The sequence below is a fragment of the Rhododendron vialii genome, chromosome 1a (assembly GCF_030253575.1).
Source record: "Rhododendron vialii isolate Sample 1 chromosome 1a, ASM3025357v1".
NCBI classification, from domain to species: domain Eukaryota; kingdom Viridiplantae; phylum Streptophyta; class Magnoliopsida; order Ericales; family Ericaceae; genus Rhododendron; species Rhododendron vialii.
In genome coordinates this window covers 6,884,843-6,903,682 of record NC_080557.1, presented here as the reverse complement: position 1 = coordinate 6,903,682, position 18,840 = coordinate 6,884,843, and the positions used below count along the sequence as shown (strand labels likewise).

At 36.5% G+C, this 18,840-nt stretch overlaps 1 long non-coding RNA gene across 1 annotated transcript; it reads right to left on the bottom strand.

The window, feature by feature from the left end:
• Nucleotides 1-8,863: 8,863 nt before the first annotated feature.
• LOC131300326 (uncharacterized) lies at nt 8,864-12,494 on the bottom strand. Its single transcript, XR_009190925.1, has 2 exons — nt 12,201-12,494; nt 8,864-10,863 (listed from the first exon to the last, which is right to left on the bottom strand). It is a non-coding gene; the product is annotated as an uncharacterized LOC131300326 (long non-coding RNA).
• Between the last annotated feature and the right edge of the window lie 6,346 nt (nt 12,495-18,840).

Genomic DNA, 18,840 nt, shown 5'->3' with positions numbered 1-18,840 from the left:
CTCCATTTTTTATCATATGCACTCTTTTTTGTACACATAAAATTATCATTGTACCCTTGTGTTAGTTCACTTTTACACACATTAAGCAATAATATAGTAGTAAATTCACGTGAATAAAAAAAAAAAGGAGTTTCAATGGCAAAAATGAAAGTGCAAAAATCAATTTTCCAAAGCATGTGTTGTTCAACTTTACTTTAAGTGCATCTTCTCAAAATGAATTAATGTGAGCCACAAATTAAATACATGTATTTGTACAGCCCCTACTACTAAGGAAGTCCTTAACTTATTAAATTAAGGACCTTATCAGTTTGACATTGTTTCCGCTCAAATTTTGATAATCTGAACTGTTTATGCCTTGTTCTCTTTGTTTTTCAAAAAGCATTTTTCAAAAAATACCCCCTAGATTCTCCCTAGACTTATTTCTCTCTACTTATTACCCATACTATTTTTCAAAAAAAATTTCAAATCCAAACACAGCATCAATGTGTTTAAAATGTAATTTTAAGGGTGCTAACAAGAAATCGGCAAAAAATATGACTGGAAATGACTTGATCTAAGCAATTTTTCATAAAAACGCTATAAATGCATTTTTATGAAAAACTGTTCAGATCAAGCCCTTTCCGGTCATATTTTTTGCCAATTTCTCGCTTGCATTCTTAAAATCACGTTCTGTACACATTGACCGATTCAGATCATCAAAATTTAATCAGGAAAGGAAAAGTCCTTAACTTAACAAGTTAAGGGAGCCCTTAGTAGAAGCTTGATGTGTATTTGTATATCTATTTTTCTAGTCTAATTCCTGCGTATTAATTAAGGAAATTGAATTTTACACTCCCTTTTTTGACATTTACACTTATTTTTTTGGATTTTAGTGTTGAAAGTGTATGTAATTTTTCTGGTAGAAGACAAAGAAAAGAGTGTAAATGTTAAAAAAAGGGGTGCAGAATTCAATTTCCTTAATTAACTGTTAAGTGTGTTTATGGACAAAATTATTCAGTGTTATCGTCACTTTCTTTTTATTATTGTTCCTGAATTTTTATTCGACACAGGAATTTTGTTGTCTAGTTGTGCACAACCTGTTCTCAAACAATTTATTTTTTCCTTTAATTAACGTATACTCCATATTTGTCTTTTCAGATTTCCTTGGGTGCTTATTTTCCTTTGGTTCTTGCAATGCTCCTTGTTGAACTTTTAGCTCTGTTTCTTTATAGGATTTTTCACAAGATGTTTTGATTTTATTTATTAATTGTTTTAACAAATTTATTTCATGAGTTTGCCACATGGTATTTGAAGTACTGAAAACTTCCCGGCCATTTGAACACCTTGTTCCACTCTTTTTGTTTTCTTGAATGGTGGGTTTTCTTTTCTCTTTCGTTTTCATTAATTACGAGAGGTAAAAAAATAGAAATATTGGAATTGCATGAAACGGGATATATATAACCTCATAAACATACTAACCCCGATAACGCATTAAGGAAACAAATAAGGACTCGTTTCGCTAAGATTCTTATTTTGTAAGTACCTATTTTTCACTTTACGAGATAGAACATTCTCTCATAATACATCATTTTTAATTCAAAAAATAAGTGCTTATTTATCTTTAAGGAATGGAGCCAGTAAAAAAAAAAAAAAACTTCATGTAGGGACAAGCCCAAGATAAAGCCCAAGTAATAACCTTCTTTCAGGAACAAATACATCCCATCCCACATCTTTCCAATAAACAATTCATGATCCATGAGACAAGCTCTAGAATGGTAGGAGAAAAGAAAAAGAAGAAGAAGCTACACATAACAGACCTCAATAAAGATCTAAGCGGAGAGATGCGAGATAAAAATCTCACATTGTTTCGGTAGGCGAGGACCTTAATCAAACGATTGCAAATAAAAGTTGAAACAAACTCGCACTTGCACGCGCATTCACACGAACTGAGGGAATCCTCACAATTGTGCACTGGAAAATGCGTAGGAGAGCAAGGGTTGAATATGTTCACGTGTGTGCGAATGAGACCAACGATTCTCTAGTTGCTGTTATTAAGATGATAAACAAGGACACGGCCACTGAGAATCACCCTCAAAGCAATATATATCATCAATGATGCGAAAAATCTGATTGATCGCACTGGCACAACTCTCACCCACATTTTCCGGGAAGCTAATCAGTGCACAAACCATCTTGCGCATCTAGGTGCTGAACAGAATGACAACTTGATTGTTTCAGGCGACATTCCCTTTTCCATAAGGGAGTTTTTGATAAGGGATGGCCTTAATATTAGGTAAATTCTTGACTAAGGGTTATGCTCGATCCCTAGTCCGGTTTATGTAATTGAACTATTTGCACTTTGATGTGGATCCTCTTTTTGTTCTAGTTTCTCCCCCCCCCCCCCCCCCAAAAAAAAAAAAAAAAAAAGAAAACAAGAAGAAGAAGAAGATGTTCGCGTGTGTGCTGCTGTGTGCAAAGCGCGAGCTCATTGCATTTTTACTGCAATTTTTGGTTTGATCATTGTGATGAAATAACTCAACAGAAAAACTTATTCACTCTATTACCGGTAATAGATTGTTTTTAATTCGGACTGTCTAAAACACTTTTGGACGGCTGAGATTGAACTCCATAAAGCCTATTCACAGCTCCTCCATAAATAAGTTATCCTCATAACTCAACCCAAATGCTTGCATGCATCAAGCCAAGCCCTAAAATTTCCAAAAATCCCAATTTCCTTTTCACTGGAGTAAAAACAGTGCCTTTTATATGACTATCATTGTGACAAGAGTTGATGAGACTTGAGACTTGAGAGCCCTTTGGCCGTTTTACCAAAAAAGAAAAAGCATTTCAATTATTTTTGTACAAACTTTGTTTCCCACTCTCAAAGTTATATGGGGTCTTGATTCTATTTTCTAAGTATTGAAAAACAGAAAAATTCGTCCCATGTATAGAGTATATATACCCTTATAGGAATAAAAGCTTTTGAAAGCTATTTTGGTTTCATCAGCATGTATAGATGAACATGGCCAAGAGAGGTGGGGCTTTAGAATGAAGTACAATTCTGATTTATGCGATTGTGTATCACATGCACAGACCAGTCCCGCAGGCAATAACAGGAGGACCCAATTACAGTCGGGACAGAATTCCGTATGGAGTGGCCCTAACAACAAATTGGCATAACGTGCGGGTGGGGATCGAAAACTCATGCCAAAAGCTTTCCGAGGCCTCTGATTAATTACCAAGTGATAGAATGAAGTACTACTGATTTATGTGTGATTGTGTATCACATGCATAGACCAGTCCCATAGCTAGGCAATAACCAGAGGACCCAATTACAGTCGGGGCAGAATTCAGTATGGAGTGGCCTAACAACAAATTTGGTATGACATGCGGGTTGGGGTCGAAAACTCGTGCCAAAAGCTTTCCAAAGGCCTCTAATTACCATGTGATAGAATGAAGTACTACTGATTTATGTGTGATTGTGTATCACATGCACAGACTAATCCCACAAGCAATTATAACCAGAGGACCCGATTACAATCGAGACAGAATTCCGTATGGGATGGCCTAACAACAAATTGGTATGACATGCGAGTGGGGGTCGAGAACTCAAAGCCAAAAGCTTCTTCTCGAGGCCTCTTATTACCAAGTGACTATCGCGAAACCAATCCAAGGGGACCTTTCTTGCTAGGTGAATATATAAGTGGCGGGACCTTTCTTGCAATGAACCTCAATCACAAATTGCTTCTGCGACTTTGGAACCCTGTAGCACCCCAAGGGCGCTGCAAGTTGCAGTGCTTCATTAAGACCGGTCGTCGGCATTAATTAATGGTCTGGATTTAAAATCCAAACCGTTCAAAATACTTTTGAATGGTGAGATTGAGCGTTGTCCGATGCAGAAGCGCTGCACCAAGCGGCCCTCCCCGGGAAGGGGTGCTGACAAGAATTACAACACCCAAACTTTACACTAATCTCATTTTTTATTATACTTTATTTTTCATAATAAAAAGTAGTAGTATTTTGATTCCTCCAAAACCAAGATCCTGATAAGATTCACTTTTGACGCTACAAATTTGATTTTTTTTTTTGTACGTCATGTCAACAAAAAATTGAAACTTCTTACAATCTTTCCAAATTCACAAATATTTTCGAGTTGACATTTTTTTTATCGGCTATTTTGGAGTTGCCTTCATCCATATCAAATTTCTGCATCTGCCACCGAACCCATGTTTAATTTTGTGTGCATAATGCTATAATGGGTGAAATTAACTTTGGTAATTAATCCACTTTGCTCCTTCAACAGAAAAAATGAAAAAAAAAAAAAACACACACACACACGTAAGTGTACATGTTTAAATTCTCAGTACATAGTGCAGGTACGGCCTAAAATAACAAATGAAAGTTGACAATTGGTAAAAGTAAAATCTACCTGGAAGTTGCTTCCAGAATCAGTAAAAACAATCTGCTCAAATCAGGATTTCTCTCATTGATACTTTGTTCCTTTCGAATGCATAACGTGCTCGAAGTCTTGTTTCTTTATCAAGTCTGAATCTTCTGGCCCGCAATTATTGGGGTTATCTCACCCAATGCTGAAACATGTGTAACGGTTACGAGAGGAGCTATAGAAATTAGTTCAAAATGCGTGCAAACTGACTCGTGATACTTTGTGCGCATTACCAAAAACAAAAGAAAAGAAAAAGGCACGTGTTGCTTTAATTCAAGAAATCAATAGCTGTTGTAAACAAATTCAAAACAAGTACTAGAGCTAGCTAGCTAGCTAATAAACAAAACCAAAGTGGTACCAAGTTTTAATAGCCTCTACACTACTGCTGTTTAATTTACTGTCATCCTTCCTACAGTTAGGCTAGATAAGTGTTTTTCTGACGTGGAAGTGCCTATCACGGTCCATCCGCATTTTTTTTTTTAACTTTCTGGTTCTCCCTTCCCTTCTACTCGATATACCCTTTCGAATTTAATAAAAAAAATTTCCTTTGCTGAGCAAAAAAGAAAACTCTGCCTCAGCCAGACGGGAAGTCAGTAAAAGGACCTCGGAGACCCAGAAAAGCAAGGATAAATTAAGATAGATCAGAAAAAGAATGCCTAAGAGCATAAGTGGATGTTTATTTCTTGATTATTTGAGTGATAGAAAAATAGGAATTCCAGTAGATCAAGGAAAAGTAAGTTCCTGCTCTTCTGGACTGTTCATGGCTTATGAAGTGGCTAACAAGAATGCCTCCTTGGTATGATATATGTGCAATGACGGAGCCATAATTTTTTTCTTTCGAAAGTCGAGTTATAGTAATGAATTCTTATCGATGAAAATATGTTATCGAGTCAAGCCCGTCCATAAGGCAAGACGAGCAAGGCAAGCTTTGGGTCCCCAATATTATTTTTTTTAAATTAGGGGCTTCCAAATTTTTTATAAGTTATACTAAGTATGAAAAATAAGCCCATCTATGAATTAATCCATACCCAAAAAAGGGGTTCCGATATTAAGGGTAAAGATTTATTTCCATAGTTGAAAGCTTTCAAAAGACCTTATTTTATTTCTCACAAGTACCCTTAAATATATTTTAAACAAGTTGAATGGTTTGGCCCGGTTCGTTGATTTTGATCCACAAGCCACACACACCACAAAATGCTTAAGCCCAATGTACTAATAGTAACTCACAAGATTTGTTATCTGTCCAAGATCATCCCTGTAAACTTTCGATGTGGGACAGAGTGTTAAACGATTTACCGAAAGAAACAAGAAAAACGATTGAGTAAAAAAAAAAAAAACATGCTCCCCCCAGCTCACCCTCCAGCTGTATAGATACAGTAAAATTGGTAAGGATGTAGACCTAGGCACCCAAACCAGCACACAGGCTGGTCCTTAATTGGTTTAATTAAGTAGCCCACTTGATGTTAGGTTTGAGAAAACTTTGGTGGTTGGACCATCAATATTGGCAAAGAGTCAGAAAATAATGACAAGTCTCAATACATGCTACAGTTGCTCCCACCCCAGCTCAATGAAACAGTATGATAAAATTAGGTGCAATTAATAGCCAGTGATAATGGCATTTCTATGTATAATGATTGGTCTCATTCTTTTATGAAACTGTCTTAGGTAGCTACTAGGGGGACCACACGCAAACTGAGCAGCTCGTGACTTGGCTCGTTAAGGTTTTGTTCGACTCATCCAATGTGTAATCGAGCCGAGCTCGAGCTCAGGTTTTAGGAACGTTTACTATACGAGCCGAGCTCAACACTCAAAAGCTCAGCTTAGCACAAAAACTCAACTCATTTGTATGAGCTCCGTTTGTTCAAAGAGTCTTGTTAAGTTATTAGTTATGGTCAGCAAAGACCACAGAATGGAACCTTAATCACCAAAGTAGCCACACCCCACCATACAGCACCACTAACAAGACCCTAACGGCAAGGTGTAGCTCCCGCGGTGGTTTTGGTGTGCTAGGGTTCTGGGATGCTTCCTCTCCGAAGGGTGGTCCAGTGGTGGCTTGGATGGGTTCCAAGGGTGGCTCGGTGGTGGTTGGTCTGTTTGTTCAGTGTAAGCAGCGGCGTTATGCTTAGGGCTAGGTTTTGAATTTTCTTTGGGCTGGACTTTATTGTTAAATTTGGGCTATTTAGGCCTTTTGGATGTTTGAACTGTATCTATTTTGTCTGGGCTCTTTTGGCCTTTAGGTGTTGTATCTGGTTTTGTTTCTTAGGCTGTATTTTTCAACTTTTGGTTGAATTCCCTTCTCATTTTCCTTGTAAAATGTTACTTTTACCGATAAAAAAAAATTGCTATGTTATTACCTAGGGTCAGCTCATTAGGGGTTCGACTCGTCTACAAACAAGACGAATCTGAGCTCGAACTCGAGTTTTAGGCTTTTTTAATAAACAAGCCGAGTTCAAACACTACAAAGCTCGGCTCGGTTTATTTGCACCCGCAGCTATACTACTAAATAAAAGTTTAAATAGGAAAACAGGATATATGTCAATTGCTGTTTTTAATTTCGCGGAGTACTCAATAGAGGCATATTTGCAGTTCACAATTAAGCCCCTTATGAGCCGGAATTCATGGAGAGATTTTAAACATCAAAAGAGTCTTATGTGCATGTTTAATTACGGCAAATTCTAAGAAACAATTTGGGCTAAGCTAGCCTAGTCGGTCACCATTGCACACTCGCTATTGAGAGGTCAAGAAGTCCAATCTTGTCGAAGGCAAGGATTGAATATAACTTCACCTGTAGTCCTAGTGTTTTGCGTTTAGTTTATTTCTTTCTCGTGTGATTGTGGTTGTTGGCTGCCCTTTGTTTTGCTGATCTCCTCGACGTACCCTTGTCGAGTTTTTTATAATAGAAATTTCCCAAAATCCTTATAAATATGAGTGGGATTCTAAGGCTTTGTAGAATTTCAAATATTAGTTCAGTTGGTTGGTGGGTTTGCTCCCCACACAATTGACAAGGGTTTGATTCTTGAAGTCAGACCGGAAAAAGTAATTTCTTGTGAATTCTCAAGTCCCAGCTTGAATGACCTACCTTTGACTGAACCAGGAGAATAGATTAGTCAAGATGCGCGCGCGTAAGCTGACCTGAATCGTCAAACCGGAAAAAAAGAATTACACAGTCAGTCGGTGGCTAACTGACTATCAAGTAATTAGTCCAATGGGAAAAGAGGTGTCATTAGAATTTGCACAGAAAATCAGAGAACGAACAATCCAAGTAATAATTAATGAAGCATGACATTCACGGTCAAATTGCCTTCCCCGAACTTAACATGTCCCAAGGCACTCCCAAGTGCAAAAATGTCCCCTAGTTTCCTACATATATCCACACAACATGCATGCAAAGGTAATGAATTACATATATATACTCCAACCGGGTTGGTAGCCAAGATGGCAATGGATTAATTCCATTGGATTCGGTTCTCATGTGATCACCGGTTCGAGACGTGCTGACGCTCTGGTCCTAGCTCCCGTGTGAATTCCCGTGGTGCATACCCATGGGTCCTCAGGAAGCCCCTTTCACAAAAAGCTAAATTCATTTGTACATACGAGCAACGTAGATCATTGCTTGTATGTTCGTGTGTGAGTGAGAGAGGGAGTGTGAGTGAGAGAGGGAGAGGACGAGACAGAGAAACATTTTTCCAACATATCCAGGAAAAGTAAGGAGTACAATTTCGTTAGAACTAAGTGTATGGATCAGATTCAGTTTAAAAATATTGTATTCGGACTCATTTGTTTGACTAGACGTGAGCATCGAATTAGACTATATATTTAAAATGACCAAATATCCAGAGTTTGGTTATAATTTTTGCCGATACTACATTAAACATACCCGTGATATATAATTGTAAAATTTTCGTATATACAAAACCATGGGAAATGTGGTGTTATTAATTTAATTATTATTAATCTAGTGAGAATATACATTGTCTCTTTCACTAATATTTATCTCTGCTAGTTAAAAATTCATCACCCTATACACTTTGCTTTCTCAAATAGAATTATGAGGTAAAAAATCTGGGATGCTGATTTTGGCGCTGCACTGATAACGTAAAGTTACTAGTAATTTCATGTTTGAAGTGAAGCGTCTACCTACAAAAGTGAGGCGCAGAAAATCAATTTCCAAAATCTGGGTATATATCTTGCATTGACTACGTTATGAATGGCATGCATTACTTCAAGAAATTTCTTCAACTACATGGGGTCTTGAAATATCTAATTTTAGCTATTCCCCAAAAAACAAAATGACATGAACAAAGCCATCAATTTGGACTCTACTGAGGACAGCAAAATCAAGAAGAAAAGATTTGTGCTTTTGATATCCCACTAATAAGCTTTCCTTTATTTCCTCTCTTGATTTTCACTTCCACCCATATGTTTTCTGTTTTCTTTTAATAATTAGTACCCAAAAGCAAAACTTTAAACATATCAGAACAAACAAATCCAGGCCTTTTTGACTTGGATGAGTGGTAGGTAATATTAGTAAATTAATAACATCATCATTAGTTTAATCCTTGATGATCTCAAATGTTTAGCTTTAAACCAACAGTGCCACTGCAATTGAAGAGTTTGACACTCAAAAGTAAAGCATTGTAAAAGTGAGACTTCCAACTTTCAGGATATAGAAATCCTAAAATTATCACTGAGGGAAAAAAAAACAGCCAATATAGGTTGGACGACTATTCAGTGGTCCAGATCAGTTCGTGGCACGTGCGAATGGCACCCTGATAAGGATGAATAATCATTAGATCGAGAGGAGCAAACCTTCAAGTCATAGGCCTTAACTACCAAGTTAACTCCGTGGAGTTTATTAACCTGTATGTTATTTACTAATTTATCCGACATGTTGAGGGTCATCTTGCACATGATATACGTGCAATGAGATAGTGTCACGTATGCATGTTGTGTAACGTGTTGTACATCATCTTAATTATCTTATTGTAACTTCATTTCAAAAAAGTAGGAGTATTCAAGAGTTCGCAGTACTACCATGGCACGTGTAGATGGTGCCTCTAGCCAATAAGAAAGTGCAGAAAAGGATGTAGTGATTAGGTGGATATAGATATCTTTCCTTATCAGATGAGCAAGAGGATTGAGATGTCACTCTAGCATGATCTAATAATCACTCGATTACTCTATTTGCATAAATAAGATACATTTTCCCATCAGCAAGAAGACTCGGATTTCCATATAAAGAACGCGACGAGCATAAATACCGCCTTTAACTTAAAGCATATGTCAACTTGAAAGATGAGATGACAAGTAGAGAGAGAGCATATGGGCTGATACAATTTTATACTCAAATGCAAAGGATCCAACATTGCTGTAAAACCTCTGTTAGATCCAGTGAAGCCTACTACTACTACTACTTATACAACCAAGCAGACAGTGCCAGTGAATGCAAAGCTGTCCCATGAATTTTCTAGGATCTGGTTTGTTGAAATCTTTTCTTAAAAAGACAATAGAAACTGTTGTTTGGAAAATCAGTTTTGGCCACATTAACTCAAATTCATGGGCATATGGGGTCATGGATCTGATACCTAATTTGGCCCCCCCAAGAATGCATTTTCTTGTAAGTTGATCAAGTCCCACCTTTCAAGCCTTGTAGTCGCCTTTACCTCAGTGGGAGAAAACCCTAAACTTTCTTGCACTTTTTCAGCAACAGTTTTTATTTACTCGGCTTCTCTTTTCCAATGTGCATTACTATTTATTTGGTTGAATGCACCTCTTAACCTCATATTTAGACCTGTATTTTTCATGAAAGGAAAGCGCTACAATACCCACTTCTATTTAAGTGTGTACGGCACGCATCTTATTAGATTGCTTTGAATTCGTAACGTTTCATATTTAAATTCACGACATTTTGTATAAAAATTCATACAATTTACAATAGAAGTTAATAAAATTTGTTCACAAGTTTATATAGCATGCATCAAGACAATATATACAAGCTCATTAAATACAGATGTTATGAATATGTCTATGTTAGGACTATATGTGGAAATGCTAGGAATTTGCAGACAAAATATATGAATTTACTTTTGTTTCACAAAGTTGTATTCAAAATCTTACAAATTCAAGGTCATTCAAGGGGTACATACCCTGCATATTCAAATCGGTGTGTATATTGTAGCGTCTCCCCTTTAGAAAATGAAACATTACATATGGAAAAAAGAAATCTAGAATTCGGCCTTAAAAGTGTATTTCTTTTCAAAAGAAAGCGCCCAAATTGTGACTCGTAATTTCAGATATGTAATTCATCAAGGTTTTCATTAAAAAGGAACTTTACCTAACCTTCATTTTTCTCCATCTCTTTTTTTTCTCCCATATCAATGGCTTTAACACTTGTAAACCTAAGATGGTGGCCATACCATATGGCTGCCCTTGTGGTCCATCTAACAAGAAATAAATGAAAATTACATGTCCTTTTGTATTTTTACACTCACATAAAACAAGGGTATGTGCTAAAAGAATAGAACCCCATCAGAAGCCCTACTCACATAAAAGAACCTACATAATGTTAGTGCATGTAAAAAAAAATACAAGAGAAAAATCTAACTTAAGAAAAACAGTAAATACTCTCCCATCACTCATAGCTATTCAAATGAATTCCTAGCTTGATCTTTCCATATATGGACCAGGCAAGGAGTTGCAAGTATGAGAGAGAGAGAGAGAGAGAGAGAGAGAGAGAGAGAGAGAGAGAGAGAGAGAGAGAGAGAGAGAGAGAGAGATGCATCAGATACATGGATCCAAATCCTACATAAATTCTACAATCATATACCGGAAAAATTGAAGCTATTCATTTCAAAATGATCGTGAAGATGAAAATTAATTCTCTTTGTCAAGTTCTAATAAAGTTTATTGCCTATCGAAAAAAAAAGGATGAAAATTAATTAAATTTAAAGATAGAGTCCAAAAGAAACAATGTAATATGAAATAAATGTGCTCAGATGAATTTAAATTGCATAATCATTTGAGTTGTGTATATTTTATCAACACCAATCAAAGTACAAATTACAATTCCTGTCTAGCACATACAAGAATATAAATTGAAAAATAAAGGAGTATTTAAAAGCACTAATAATTTTTTTGCCCAAGAATTATGGTTTCCTCTTGTTCTTATTTTCCTTTCGCTCATTTTGAATTTGTGTAGGATTCTTGTTGAGAGTTTTCACATAGAAGATCCGGATCCGAAATGTAGATATATAGCTTCTCCAAAACAATATTTCCCAGCTTAAGAATTTAACCAGACAACATTATCTTGTACGAGTGAAATATATAAAACTCCAATGCATTTGTTGACTTTCATTAAATTACAATACCAATTGAGGAGTCCACAGATCAGGGACTAAATAGGACAAAACAGAACAGATCGGAGGAACTATCTTGATATAGAAAAAAACCTTGAATTAAACACGTTCTATAAAAAAAACACCCACAAAAACAAAACAAATCTGAGGAACTATATGTATTGGCGGTTTCCCTCGATATACCCTTTGTTGAGTAATTAATTTTTTTTTTTTGCTGATAAAAAAATCTAAATATATTGGTGAAAAGAAAGAGAAATACCAAAAAAAAAGTAAAAGCCCACAAAATATATCAGCCTATATACAAAGACTGTAATTTTCTTGGGTTAGCCTTTTAGGTCAAGAGACACCAAATCAGAGCAATATAATGAATCTGGAAACAGTAATTGAAAAGGGAAAATAAAAAGAGAGAAAAAAATATTTACCATGCAAATAGCAGATGCTGCCGAATGATAATCAGATCTTGGATTTTCTTTGGCCCTCTCTGTATCTTTCCACAGCTTTAGTGAACCGCATCAATTTTTAGCCATACCCAACTCAAGAAAGGGAAAAAATCCCAGAACTTGACTAGTGATGGTGCAGTTCAAGAAAGCTGTGGAAGAACACAGAGAGAACCAGTTTTCAGCACAAACCCTAGTTAGGGTTTTTAGAGAGAGAAAGAGAAGATGAAGTACTAGAGAGAGAGGGGAGAGGAACTAGAAGAAGGAAGAAGAAGAGGGAGAGGTGTAGGTTATGGGATGAGAGATGGGGGAAGGAGTGTATTTATAGGAGAATTGAGGGGCTTTTTTTTTTTTTTTTTCTACCACCAATCCCAAGAAGAATATTGGGCATAGTGAGAAGAAGAAACTGAAAACAGCCCTCCCACGTCCCCACATTTATTTAATTTTTTTTCTGACCTTATTTAAAAAAGCTGACGACGTTTGATCCCATTTACCTAAGATTTATTGAAAATGACATACACAAAAAGTCATCACAAAATAATAGAGTAATTATTCATTAGTCTCTTACCCATCCGTTTGGCAATTCAACTGTCTAGATTTTATTTCGGCAATGAATAGATGTTACACGGTGGAAATGATATTGGATCGTTTAATTGCTGAACAGACGGGTCAGATAGCACAGAATCATCCCCCAATTGGTAATCCGAGAATGCCGTCAATGGTGCTACAGACCACTCAAGATCCATACGTTTGAATAGGGTACGTGCACTTTGTTTTTCGGCCAAAAAAAGTATTTATTAATCATTTACAAAATTACAACGATTAAAAGGATGCTTAGGCATGACAACATCACAACAAGTGAACGAGGATCCTAACTAAGTTCGCACTCACACACGACAATCATATGCTGCCCAACACCCCGGGAGGGAACCCGCTGGCAAGAAACCAACCAAAGTAATTCTCCCAACACAAAAGGAAAAAGCAAATACAAGCCAACATGAAGTGATCATAGGGTTCATACACTTTGTCATGGGTCTCATAGAAATGTGTAACTCTGGGAGTGATGGCCCCGTTCCGCTTTATTTTTAAATCTTCTTTTTCAAAAAGAATGTAATTTCAAGCTCAAATATAATGAAAATGAAAAATGATTTTTAATTTTTTTTTTTGCACCTTTTAAAAAATAGATCTATTAAACAAGATTCATATTGGTAGAAAAATTATTTGCTTAAACACATAATTTTTGAGTTTAAAATTACCTTCCTTTTTCTAAAAATTCTTTTTTTGAGAAAGCGGAACACCACCTGAAGCACCAGATGACGGTGCATCTAGATTAGTGAATAATTAGACCACAATTTATTTGACTTAGATTAGAATTGGATGATCCAACGGTGGTTGTAACTTAAGTGGGGACCACGTCAGGGTTCCCACCTTAGATTGGTCCATCTGGACGGTTGAAATATGTCCCACCACGCGCCCCTAAACATGTGCACGCCAATTTTCCGTATTTCTAGCTTTTTGTTCTTCCCAAGTAGCTTTGAATTTTGGTTCTTTTTTGAAGTAGCCAAAAAATTAAAAATAGTAAGAAAATCTTCAAAATAAATAGCAGTGTCAACATCCAAACTGTTGATTGTTTGAAATTGGAATTAAAAACAGTATAAAAATTCTAACAATTATAGAAAGGAGCTAGTCAACTTCTTTTTTGAATTTTGGTTCTTTTTTAATGTTGATACTTTTTTCCAAGGGAGAGGCGAAGGCTGAGATGATGAAGTTCGAAGGCTCGCCAAATGAACAAGAGAGTCAAAAGTCAAACTATTAATCATTCCCAAAGCTCGAGATATGATCTATATTTAAGTAGGGGTATCGGTTCCTAACGCCTCAACTCCTGATGTCACGACTGACTCTCTCTCTCTCTCCCCTGCTAGATCTCGTAGCTAATCTTGCCTACTTCTTGATGTTGCACATTTGTGACTCTATGCTGTAGTTGCTATAAAATGCAAAATCTTTTTGATTGCCTTCTACTTCTTTGTGCTTCAATTTTTTTCATTGCAATACTCTCCTTATTGGCCTTGAACCTAGGTCAAGTTCAACTTTAACTTATTGAGTAGTTTAATATAGAAATTAAAATGATAATATAGAAACAGTTAAAGTCTATGATGGAACCGTCGAAGTCTTGGTAGGTTTTTTGTCTTTCTATAAAATACCGCAAGAGTAATAAACGAAAAATTGGAATAAAACAGTCAAACCGAACCAAATCATTTACACACCGATGTTTGGTGGGAAACTTAGTCAAAAATTCCTCATATTTACATTTTTTGAGCTCAAGGACAGTCACTTTTTGCAATCAAACATAAGGAGGAGGAACTCGTGATTAATGACGTTCGAAATTTTAGTGGACAAATGTACATATGAAAGTGCCTAAAACCATAAAAGTGCCTAAAATCTTAAAATATCTTATGAAAGTGCCTAAACCTCTAAAATTTTATAATAGAAAAGTGCACTCTAAAATCTCATGAAAGTGTCTAAATATGTTTTGGCCTTATGGCAAAAAAACTAAAAAAGGTTAAGAAACACCACTAAAAACTACTGTATTTTGCTGACGTTTTATGAAAACTACTTTACTGTTCTTATAGCTAATTTTCCTATTCATTGTACGAGCCCAACCAATAACCAACCCTACAAAGTATAAAAGCCTATTCTATGGATAGTACAATGAACACCCACGTGGTGCACACGTACGAGGAATGAGAAAGGAATGCAAAATTTGGAGTTGGTAATGGAAGGTACTAACTCAAATTAAAGTGAAATTAAGGCAAAATGAAAAGCAAAAATTTGGGGTGGGGGGTCCAGGGGTGGGGGTTTTATGGAGTTTTCCTGGTTCACATGGAGGCATGTGAGGGGTGAGACCCACAGCGGTGGGGTGAAAAAATTGACATCCACCCCGTTTTTCCCGGACGGAGGTCGCCTTGTCGGGTATGGCCTATGCCTCTGCCACCGGACTCTTCTATCTATCTGTATTCTGTACTCTCTCTCTCTCTCTCTCTCCCTACACCAACCCAATATACATGCGACTCAGGTCCTGTCCGGTTTGAACTTTTGTGGGGGCTGAAGATGAGTTCACAATAACAATCGGAACTGTTCGTTTTGTAGAACTCTTCGGGTGCAATAGTTGTGTAAGAAAAATCGATTTGATTGAATATCGATTGCTACAAAAACATAAACAGATTCGTGCTGCTAGTTTAATGTCTTATTTGGATAGTATTTTAAAAATTTTTGAATTTGGTTTTCGGGTAATGAGTAGAGAGAGATAGAAAGAGAAATGAGGATAATGATTGGAGAGAGAAATTAGAGTAATGATTGTGATTGAAGATAGAGATAATAAATGTTTTTTGAGTTGAATTTTTTTTTTTTTTCAAAATTCCATCCAAACAAGGCATAAGTTTTTTTTTTTTGTTTTCTCTTCCGCAATTTTGTTTTGTTCGTTGAGCGATCGATGTTCGATGGAGTTGATCTTTTTAAGCGAATAATTCGCCTGACAAGCTCTGCGAAACGAAAGTTCCGATTGTTGTTGCGGACTCCTCTTGAACCCACAGAAGCCCAAATTAAACCGGATTGGATCTAAGAAAAACTGGAAAAGACCTCGGTCCATGTATTTAAGTATTTTGTTTTTTAAACAGGTGTATATAAATAAGTAGAAAATTGGGATTAGGTCCTTTCTGTACTCAATTCCTACATACCCCTCAAGACTCTTATTTTATTGGTTTACCCACGTCATAATTATGATCCAAAACAGCTCATCTCAAAAAAAAAATTTTAAGGAGGAGACGTTTGTAAAGAATTACTATTAGATTTGAAACTCGTAGACATGTGGACAAGTTTTTAAGTTTTCGTCACGTAAAATAAACGACCCAAATATTACTTAAAATCGTTCAATTAACATAATGAAATCTGAATTGTTCCCATGACTATAGATATCAGACCAAACTGATTTTTCGCAAATGTATTCTTCTTTGCAAGTTTTGTGAGCTGGATGGTTCACATCTTTGTTGTTGTCCGGGTGGAGTTACAAAATGAGAGAGATCAGAAAGGTATGAAACAATTGGGTATGGAGAGGAGCTGAACCCATAGTGAATTTGGGTTTCTGATAGTCTGTATTGTGCTCTTAGCCATTGCGTGCGTGTTGGAGTCCATTATCGGGCTCACCCCAAGCCTTCTTATTTGATCTGGGACTGTTACCCGTTGGTTACGTGACCCATATGAAAATTCAAGTTGATTGGACATCGATAGTTACGTGATTGAAGCACATTTACTTTGCAGTTTATTTCCAAAATCATTCTACACTTAATTGTAAGGTAAATGAGTTCCCATAAGATTCCTTCCTATGTTTGATTTAATCAAAAAATTTACATTGACAAGCCTACCTAAATTCTTAAATCGATCACCTACCTGAAGAGAAGAAGCAAATGAACGATTCAAATCAAATATAATCAGATTTTGATGCAACCCGATAAAGAGCTCGATCACATCACTCGTCTTGAGCAAAACACAGACACCAGGCCGATTCATAAATACGTATGCATATAGGAATCAACTTTTTTTTTTTTTTTGTTTTAAATAAGATAATATTTTAGCGGGGCCATACAAAATGAACAACTCTGATAAATAAGATAGTCTCTATTTGGCCCCCCATAGTTGGAAATTTTGCAACAGCAGACAAGTTTTTTGATAGGGTGTTTCTTTTCGATTACTCGTGTGCTACATAGTATAAGGCTATAAGCGTAGTCTAACGTGGAAGCCATAAAATATTTGACTATTGAACCAACATGAGCATTGGTTCGATTATATATCCAAAATGACCAAATAACCAAAATATTTACGTCCCGAATTAAACATATCTCAGACACATAATCTCGCGAAGTGTTAGATATAGAACATCACGGATTGTAGTATTATCAATCCTATCACTATTAAACATATCTCAAGTATGGGAGTAAGTTATGTCCAGTTAACCGCCACCGCCATTTGTGGATCCTACTTTGCTTTCATTAAAGTAATCTGAACTGTTTATCTTGTAGGGATCGCAAATGAGTGTATCCATGCGAAAAATCAGCTTTATAAGACATCTATAGGCATATCAAAAATTAAATTTTGGTTTATAAAACGGACGGTTTGGATTCTGTCAATAGTTTTGAAGTTAAAATGGTCATAACCGTCTATCTTACAAACCAAAATTCAGTTTTTGATATAACTATCGATCTCCGATAAAGTTGATTTTTTGCGTGAATACACTCATTTGCGATCCCTACAAAATAAAAGGTTCAGATTACTGCAAGGAACTCACGGTGTGGCCTACATTAATGGGAGGCGGAAACCCCAAGGTTTCCACCTTATCCGAAATTAACTTTTTCTTCCCAAGTACCTAATCTAGACAAAGTTCAATTTCTTATATACCCTTCACCATTAATCCATTCTAACAAACAGGTCCTCAAAAGTCAATGACTATCACTATTTTACTCATGACCTCGATCTAGTCATGTCCAAGCATGATTTTTTTTTAAAAATACTTTGTCTTTGGACCATATTCTTTATACATATATATGTTCATCCATGGTTATGGGGAGGTACTTTGCATGTTATGGAAGTTAGTGGGATTCTTTTTTTTGAGTTAGCTGGCAATCACTAGTTTAATTAATCAGGCCACCAGTACTTTCCAATAAAACTAAAAGCATCATTATTAGTTATTTTCAAATTTGATTTGGGAACCTCTGAGTTGTACTGTTCCCTCTTTGTGGTGTCACAACTTGTGAGTGCGAATTGTTTTTTGGTGCCACTTAAGCCAGAGAGAAACACTCGTGCACTAATAAAGTTCTCTTCCAATTGTTTTTCATTCTCTGTTCAAAAAAATTGTTTTTCATTCTGATAATCGGATGTTCGAATCAACTTGCACGCACCTCGACTGATTCCAGGACCCAGGATTTAACGACGGGACAAACCCTTTAGATGCCGCAAGGTTTGGAATGTTCGGCCTCCATGAGATTCGAACATACGACCTCATGGAGGACAAGCGATTGTTGTTTTTCTGATGCCCACTTGACCGGCGAAAGGATTTATTTACGTCCGATTGTTGTGATGAAGAGGCATACACAACTCAAAAGCAGCCCTACTAACAACCCGAAATGGAAGACAAAGACTTCATTACGTCCGATTATTAAAACTTTTAGGAGTAGTAGTAGTTGAGGAGTTTTACAAATTAATCACAATTTTTTTGGATTGGGGGAGGCAAAACAGGCTGCCTTGAGCATTATACGGGCACACCTTGGACTCATTAGTTTGTTTTTTTTGGGAGGAGGAGGATCAAGAAATTCTATAGATAAACAAACGGTTTACAGAGGAGATGAGCAATGGAAAAATAAAGCTACACTGAAATAGACGATTCAGCACTAGATTTATCCAGAAGGTGTTGAGCGTCTGTAACTAGAGAATGAATGGATGACATCGGAGTCTTATAGCAAGACGATGGACACGATGGGTGACCTGGGGGCACTCAACCTTCGTTAGCCTGCAAAAAGATAGCTTGGAGAACTCTGGTCTACAATCGCCCAACAAAAATCTATAAATGAGCAAAGTG